The sequence below is a fragment of the Hemitrygon akajei genome, chromosome 6 (assembly GCF_048418815.1).
Source record: "Hemitrygon akajei chromosome 6, sHemAka1.3, whole genome shotgun sequence".
NCBI classification, from domain to species: domain Eukaryota; kingdom Metazoa; phylum Chordata; class Chondrichthyes; order Myliobatiformes; family Dasyatidae; genus Hemitrygon; species Hemitrygon akajei.
In genome coordinates, this window is record NC_133129.1 from 66,274,774 (window position 1) to 66,281,046 (window position 6,273).

Genomic DNA, 6,273 nt, shown 5'->3' on the forward strand with positions numbered 1-6,273 from the left:
GATTATATTATAGACCATCTAACAGTCTGCGGTGTTTAGAGGACAAATTTGTAGGGAGATCGCATTGCTGCAAGAAGCATAAGGTTGTCATAGTACACGTTTTTAACTTTCCACATATTGACCGGGTCTCCCATACTGTAAAAGGGCTGGATGGGAAAGAGTTTGTCAAATGTGTTCAGGAAAGTTTCTTTACTCAATACATAGAAGTCACAATGAGAGAGAGTGTAATACTTGATCTCCTATTAGAGAATGAGACAGGGCAGGTGACAGATGTTTGTGTAGGGGAACACTCGGCATCTAGTGATCATAATACCATTACTGTCAAGGTAATTATGGAACAGAATTAATTGGTCTGGTCCTCAGTTGAGATTCTAAATTAGAGAAATATCAGTTTTGGTCTACCAGAAAGGATCTGGCAAGTGTGGATTGGGTCTGGTTGTTTTCTGGCAAAAGTGTACTTGGTAAGTGGGAGGCCTTTCAAAAGTGAAATTTTGAGAGCACAGAGTTTGTATGTTCCTGTCAGAATAAAAGGTAAGGATAACAGGTTTAGGAAACCTATTCAAGAGATATTGAGGCCCTGATTAAAACAAGGATGTGCATAGCAGGTATAGGCAGGTGGGAACAAATGAGATTCTTATGGAGTATAAGAAGTGCAAGAGGACACTTAAGAAGGAAATCCAGAGGGCTAAAAGAAGGCATGTGGTTGCTCTAGCAGATAAGGTGAAGGAGAATCCTCAGGGATTCTACAAATATATTAAGAGAAAAAGGTTGCAAGAGACAAAATTGGTCCTCTAGATGATTAGGATGGTAATCTATGTGTGGAACCAAAAGAGATGGGGAGATCATAAATGGATTGTTTGCATTTGTATTAACTCAGCAGACAGATATAGAGTTTATAGATGTGGGGCACTGCAGCATAGAAACATAGAAAATAGGTGCAGGAGTAGGCCATTCGGCCCTTTGAGCCTGCACTGCCATTCAGTATGATCATGGCTGATCATCCAACTCAGAACCCTGTACCTGCCTTCTCTCCATACTCCCTGATCCCTTTAGCCACAAGGGCCATATCTAACTTCCTCTTAAATATAGCCAATGAACCAGCCTCAACTGTTTCCTGTGGCAGAGAATTCCACAGATTCACCACTCTCTGTGTGAAGAGGTTTTTCCTCATCTCGGTTCTAAAAGGCTTCCCCTTTATCCTTAAACTGTGACCCCTCGTTCTGGACTTCCCCAACATCCGAAACAATCTTCCTGCATCTAGCCTGTCCAATCCCTTTAGAATTTTATACGTTTCTATAAGATCCCCCCTCAATCTTCTAAATTCCAGTGAGTATAACCCTAGTCGATCCAGTCTTTCTTCATATGAAAGTCCTGCCATCCCAGGAATCAATCTGGTGAACCTTCTCTGTACTCCCTCAATGGCAAGAATGTCTTTCCTCAGATTAGGGGACCAAAACTGCACACAATATTCTAGGTGCGGTCTCACCAAGGCCTTGTACAACTGCAGTAGAACCTCCCTGCTCCTGTACTCAAATCCTTTTGCTATGAATACCAACATACCATTTGCCTTTTTCACCGCCCGCTGTACCTGCATGCCCACCTTCAATGACTGGTGTACAATGACACCCAGGTCTTGTTGCACCTCCCCTTTTCCAAATCGGCCACCATTCAGATAATAATCTGTTTTCCTGTTCTTGCAGCCAAAGTGGATAACCTCACATTTATCCACATTAAATTGCATCTGCCGTGAATTTGCCCACTCACCTAACCTATCCAAGTCACCCTGCATCCTCTTAGCATCCTCCTCACAGCTAACACCGCCGCCCAGCTTCATGTCATCCGCAAACTTGGAGATGCTGCATTTAATTCCCTCGTCTAAATCATTAATATATATTGTAAACAACTGGGGTCCCAGCACTGAGCCTTGCGGTACCCCACTAGTCACTGCCTGCCATACTGAAAAGGTCCCATTTATTCCCACTCTTTGCTTCCTGTCTGCCAACCAATTCTCTATCCACATCAATACCGTGTGTTTTAAGTTTGCACACTAATCTCCTGTGTGGGACCTTGTCAAAAGCCTTTTGAAAATCTAAATATACCACATCCACTGGCTCTCCCCTATCCACTCTACTAGTTACATCTTCAAAAAATTCTATAAGATTCGTCAGACATGATTTTCCTTTCACAAATCCTTGATGACTTTGTCGGATGATTTCACCTCTTTCCAAATGTGCTGTTATCACATCTTTGATAACTGACTCTAGCATTTTCCCCACCACCGATGTCAGACTAATCGGTCTATAATTCCCCGGTTTCTCTCTCCCTCCTTTTTTAAAAAGTGGGGTTACATTAGCCACCCTCCAATCCTCAGGAACTAATCCAGAATCTAAGGAGTTTTGAAAAATTCTCACTAATGCATCCACTATTTCTTGGGCTACTTCCTTAAGCACTCTGTGATGCAGACCATCTGGCCCTGGGGATTTATCTGCCTTTAATCCCTTCAATTTACCTAACACCACTTCCCTAATAACATATATTTCCCTCAGTTCCGCCATCTCACTAGACCCTAGTGAGATCATGGACTCTGGACAGATTCAGAAGAGTCAATGCTTGCTTTCCTGAGGCATATTAGGGTGGGTAAATACCTAGGGCCTTACAATGTATTCCTTTCAACCCTGAGGAGGCTAGTGCAGACATTATAGAGGCCCTAGCAGAGATACTTAGAACATCCTTAGCCGGGGTGAGGTGCCAGAGGACTGGAGGATAGTTAACGTTGTTCTGCTATTTAAGAAAGGCTCTAAGAATAAGCTAGGAAATTATAGGTTAGTGAGCCTGACCTCAGCAGTAGGAAAGTTACTGCAAGGTACTCTAAGGGACTGGACATACCCTATAAGGATCTGAATAGGCAGGACTGATTAGGGAAAGACAACATGGCCTTGTACATGGTAAGCCATGTCTAAACTATCTTATAGGACTTTACAAAGAAGTTAACAGGAAAGCTGATGACAGCAAGGCAGTGAATGTTGTCTACATGGACTTCAGCAAGGTTGTTGATGAGATCCAGCATGGGAAGTTGGTTAGGAAGGTTCAGTCACTTGGTACTCACAATGAAGTAGTAATTGGATTAGACATTGTCTTCGCAATAGAAGCTGGAGAGTGGTAGTATATAGTTGCCTCTCCGACTGGAGGCCTGTGACTGGTGGTGTGCCACAGGGATTCGTGTAGGGAATATTTTTGTCATCTATATCAATGATCTGCATGATAATGTGGTAAACTGGATCAACAAATTTGTAGGTGACACCAAGACTGGGGATGAAGTGGACAGTGAGGAAGACTACCAAAACTTCCAGCGGGACTTGGACCAGCTGGAAAATAGCAGATAGAATTTAATGCAGACAAGTGTGAGGCGTTGCACTTTGGGAGGACCACCCAGGGTAGGTCTTACACAGTGAATGGTAGGACACCGAGGAGTGTTCCAGAACAGAGCGATATGGGAATATAGATTCATAATTCCTTGAAAGTGGCATCACAGGTAGATAGGGTTGTCAAGAAAGATTTGTCATATTGGCCTTCATAAATCAATCTATTGAGTACAGGAGATGGGATATTATGTTGAAATTGTATAAGACGATGATGAGGCCTAATTTGGAGTATTGTGTCCAATTTTGGTCACCTACCTACAGGAAAGATGTAAGTAATGGAAGGAGCTGGAAAAGATGGTGCCAGAGGATTTTACAGACTAAGACAACTTCCACCAGTTCATCTGTGAAACAGCTTCTTCTTTTCTCATGTCTCTTTTTTTTCCAAGGTGACTGGGGCCCTGACAGAGTCTGTGATCTACAGCTGCAGCTCAAACTACGGTTCTTCACAGGTGATAGGTTCCCACTCTTGGACTTGGTGTGGCCTGGTGTTTCAATATTTCCACCTGAAAGATGTGTGCCTTTGTGGCACAGCCCTGGTTCCTCATTGATGTCGTTGACTGAAATGTTGCGAGAGATGGACTGAAACATTGAGACAGCAAGCAATGCACCTTCCCCTCCCCACACATACCTGCTCCTTCTTTCAATTGTAACATCGAAACAGTAAGCTGCTTGTCTCCCACCCTCGTTTGCTACAGGAGTGATATTTCTCTCTCCCTCACTAGTGAGAGAGTCTGTTTGAGATGTGAAGGTGTTGGGGTGGACAGTAGTTTTTTGGTGGATCCAGATCATGGTCTCATAGGAACTTTGCTATTGCTTGAATGGTGGGAGAGGTGTCAGTGGTTTTGCTGATGATGGTGGGGCGGTGGGGTAGGTGGGAGGGCTGATGCTTTTGCTAATGCTTGTGTGTGAAGGAGAAGGGGGCTTTGGGGTTCTGACATTTCTGTCTTTCATTCCCTTGGTTCTTTTTGTTTCATGGGCTGTCTGCAAAGAGTAAGAATTTCAAGTTGAATACTGTATACATTCTATCGTATTAAATTAAACCATTGAACCATAAGATTGAAAGAGTGCAGAGAAAATTCACAGGGATGTTGCCAGGACTTGAGGACCTGAGTTCTAGGGAAAGATTGAATGGGTTAGTACTCTATTCCCTAGGACATAAAAGACTGAGGGGAGATTTGATCGAGGTATAGATGGGGTAAATGCAAGCAGGCTTTTTCACTGAGATTCGGTGGCACTAGAACTAGAGGTCATGGGTTAAGTGTGAAAGGTGAAATGTTTAAGGGAGAACTTCTTCACTCAGAGGGTGGTGAGAGTGTGGAAAGAGATTCCAGTGCAAGTGTTGGATGCAAGATTGATTTCAACATTTAAGAGAAATTTGGATAGGTACATGGATTGAACAGTTTTGTAGGGCTGTGGTCTGCATTCAGCTCGATGACGCTAGGCATATTAACGGTTCCACATGGACCAGATGGGCCGAAGGGCCTGTTTCTGTGCCATTGTGTTCTATGACTATTTAGTTTCAGGAACAGTTATTACCCTTCAACCATCAGGCTTTCAAGCCAGCTTAGATAACTTTGCTCACCTCGATACTGAACTGATTCCACAACCTATAGATTCACTTTCAAGGACTGTACAACTAATCTTCTCAGTATTATTTGTTTATTTTTTGTATTCACACAATTTTCTTCTTTTGTACGTGCCTGCAGGTTGTTTGTCAGTCTTTGTGAGCAGCTTGTTATCGATTCTGTTGAACTTCTTGGTTCTACTGTGAATGCCTGCAAGCAATCGAATCTCCGGGTAATATAGGGTGACATATAAGTACTTAGTAATAAATTTATTTTGAATTTTGAGCTTTATTGCTGTTTCAGGTGAAATGTCAAACTAAAACATTTAGTAAGATTAAGGGACCGAAATCTGTTATTGGAAGAAAAACAATACTTTACTCTTTAGTTTCCTAGGCAATTCAGGAGAAGTTTGATCGAGCATTGCTTCCACCAGATTCCTCATGCCCGAGGTAAAAGTGGCCCCAATAACAAAAGACGGTTAACTGCCCATGGCTTTATATCATTTAGCTGCAGAAGAAGATTCAAGTGCAGTTTTTGAAAAGAAGCCAAATAAGTGCTATAAAAAGAAAAATTTTCAGGACTTTTGAAGAAGATCAGCAAGAGTGTCCTTTCAAAAAGCCAGCATAGGCATAATGGGCTAAATGACTTCTTTGCAGGTTTAACTAAAATGGAGATTAGTTAACGGAGATACCTTCCTATGCATCCGTTATGTCTGTATTGTGCTATCCGATTCTGTCCGAGTTCTCTCCTCACACCACTGAGATTCTTTTCAAGCAGTTGCTAACAATAAATTCAATAGAGAACTCAGGAGAAGATCCCGAGAGTGCAGAGAATGTGGAACTAACTCCCAAAGGCACTGCTCTAAGTTCAGAGCAGAAATACATTTAAAAAAAAACTTAACAGCCACCCAAGAGAGAAAGGATAGTTTTCTTTGAAATTATGAGGAGAAAGTGGTTGAGAGGGTATTCATGTTGAAAATAAACAGCAGGCATGGAGCAGCTTGGCCGAATAGTCTGTTTTGTGCTGTTCTATGTAGTTGTCTTATGGAAATTTATATTGAACCTGGTCCTATGACCCATTCAGACAATGCAGCCCTGTCATGCTTCCCTCACTAATCATCTTTAATTCTTTATCTTCAGACCTCAGTGAGGATTAGAAACAACACCTCCTCCTCATTGGCTGTCAACACAGGTACACATCAATGCTGTGTGTTTAGCCCCATGTTCTACTCCCTATACACACGATTGTGTGGCTAAGCACAGCTCTAATGCCATATACAAATTTGC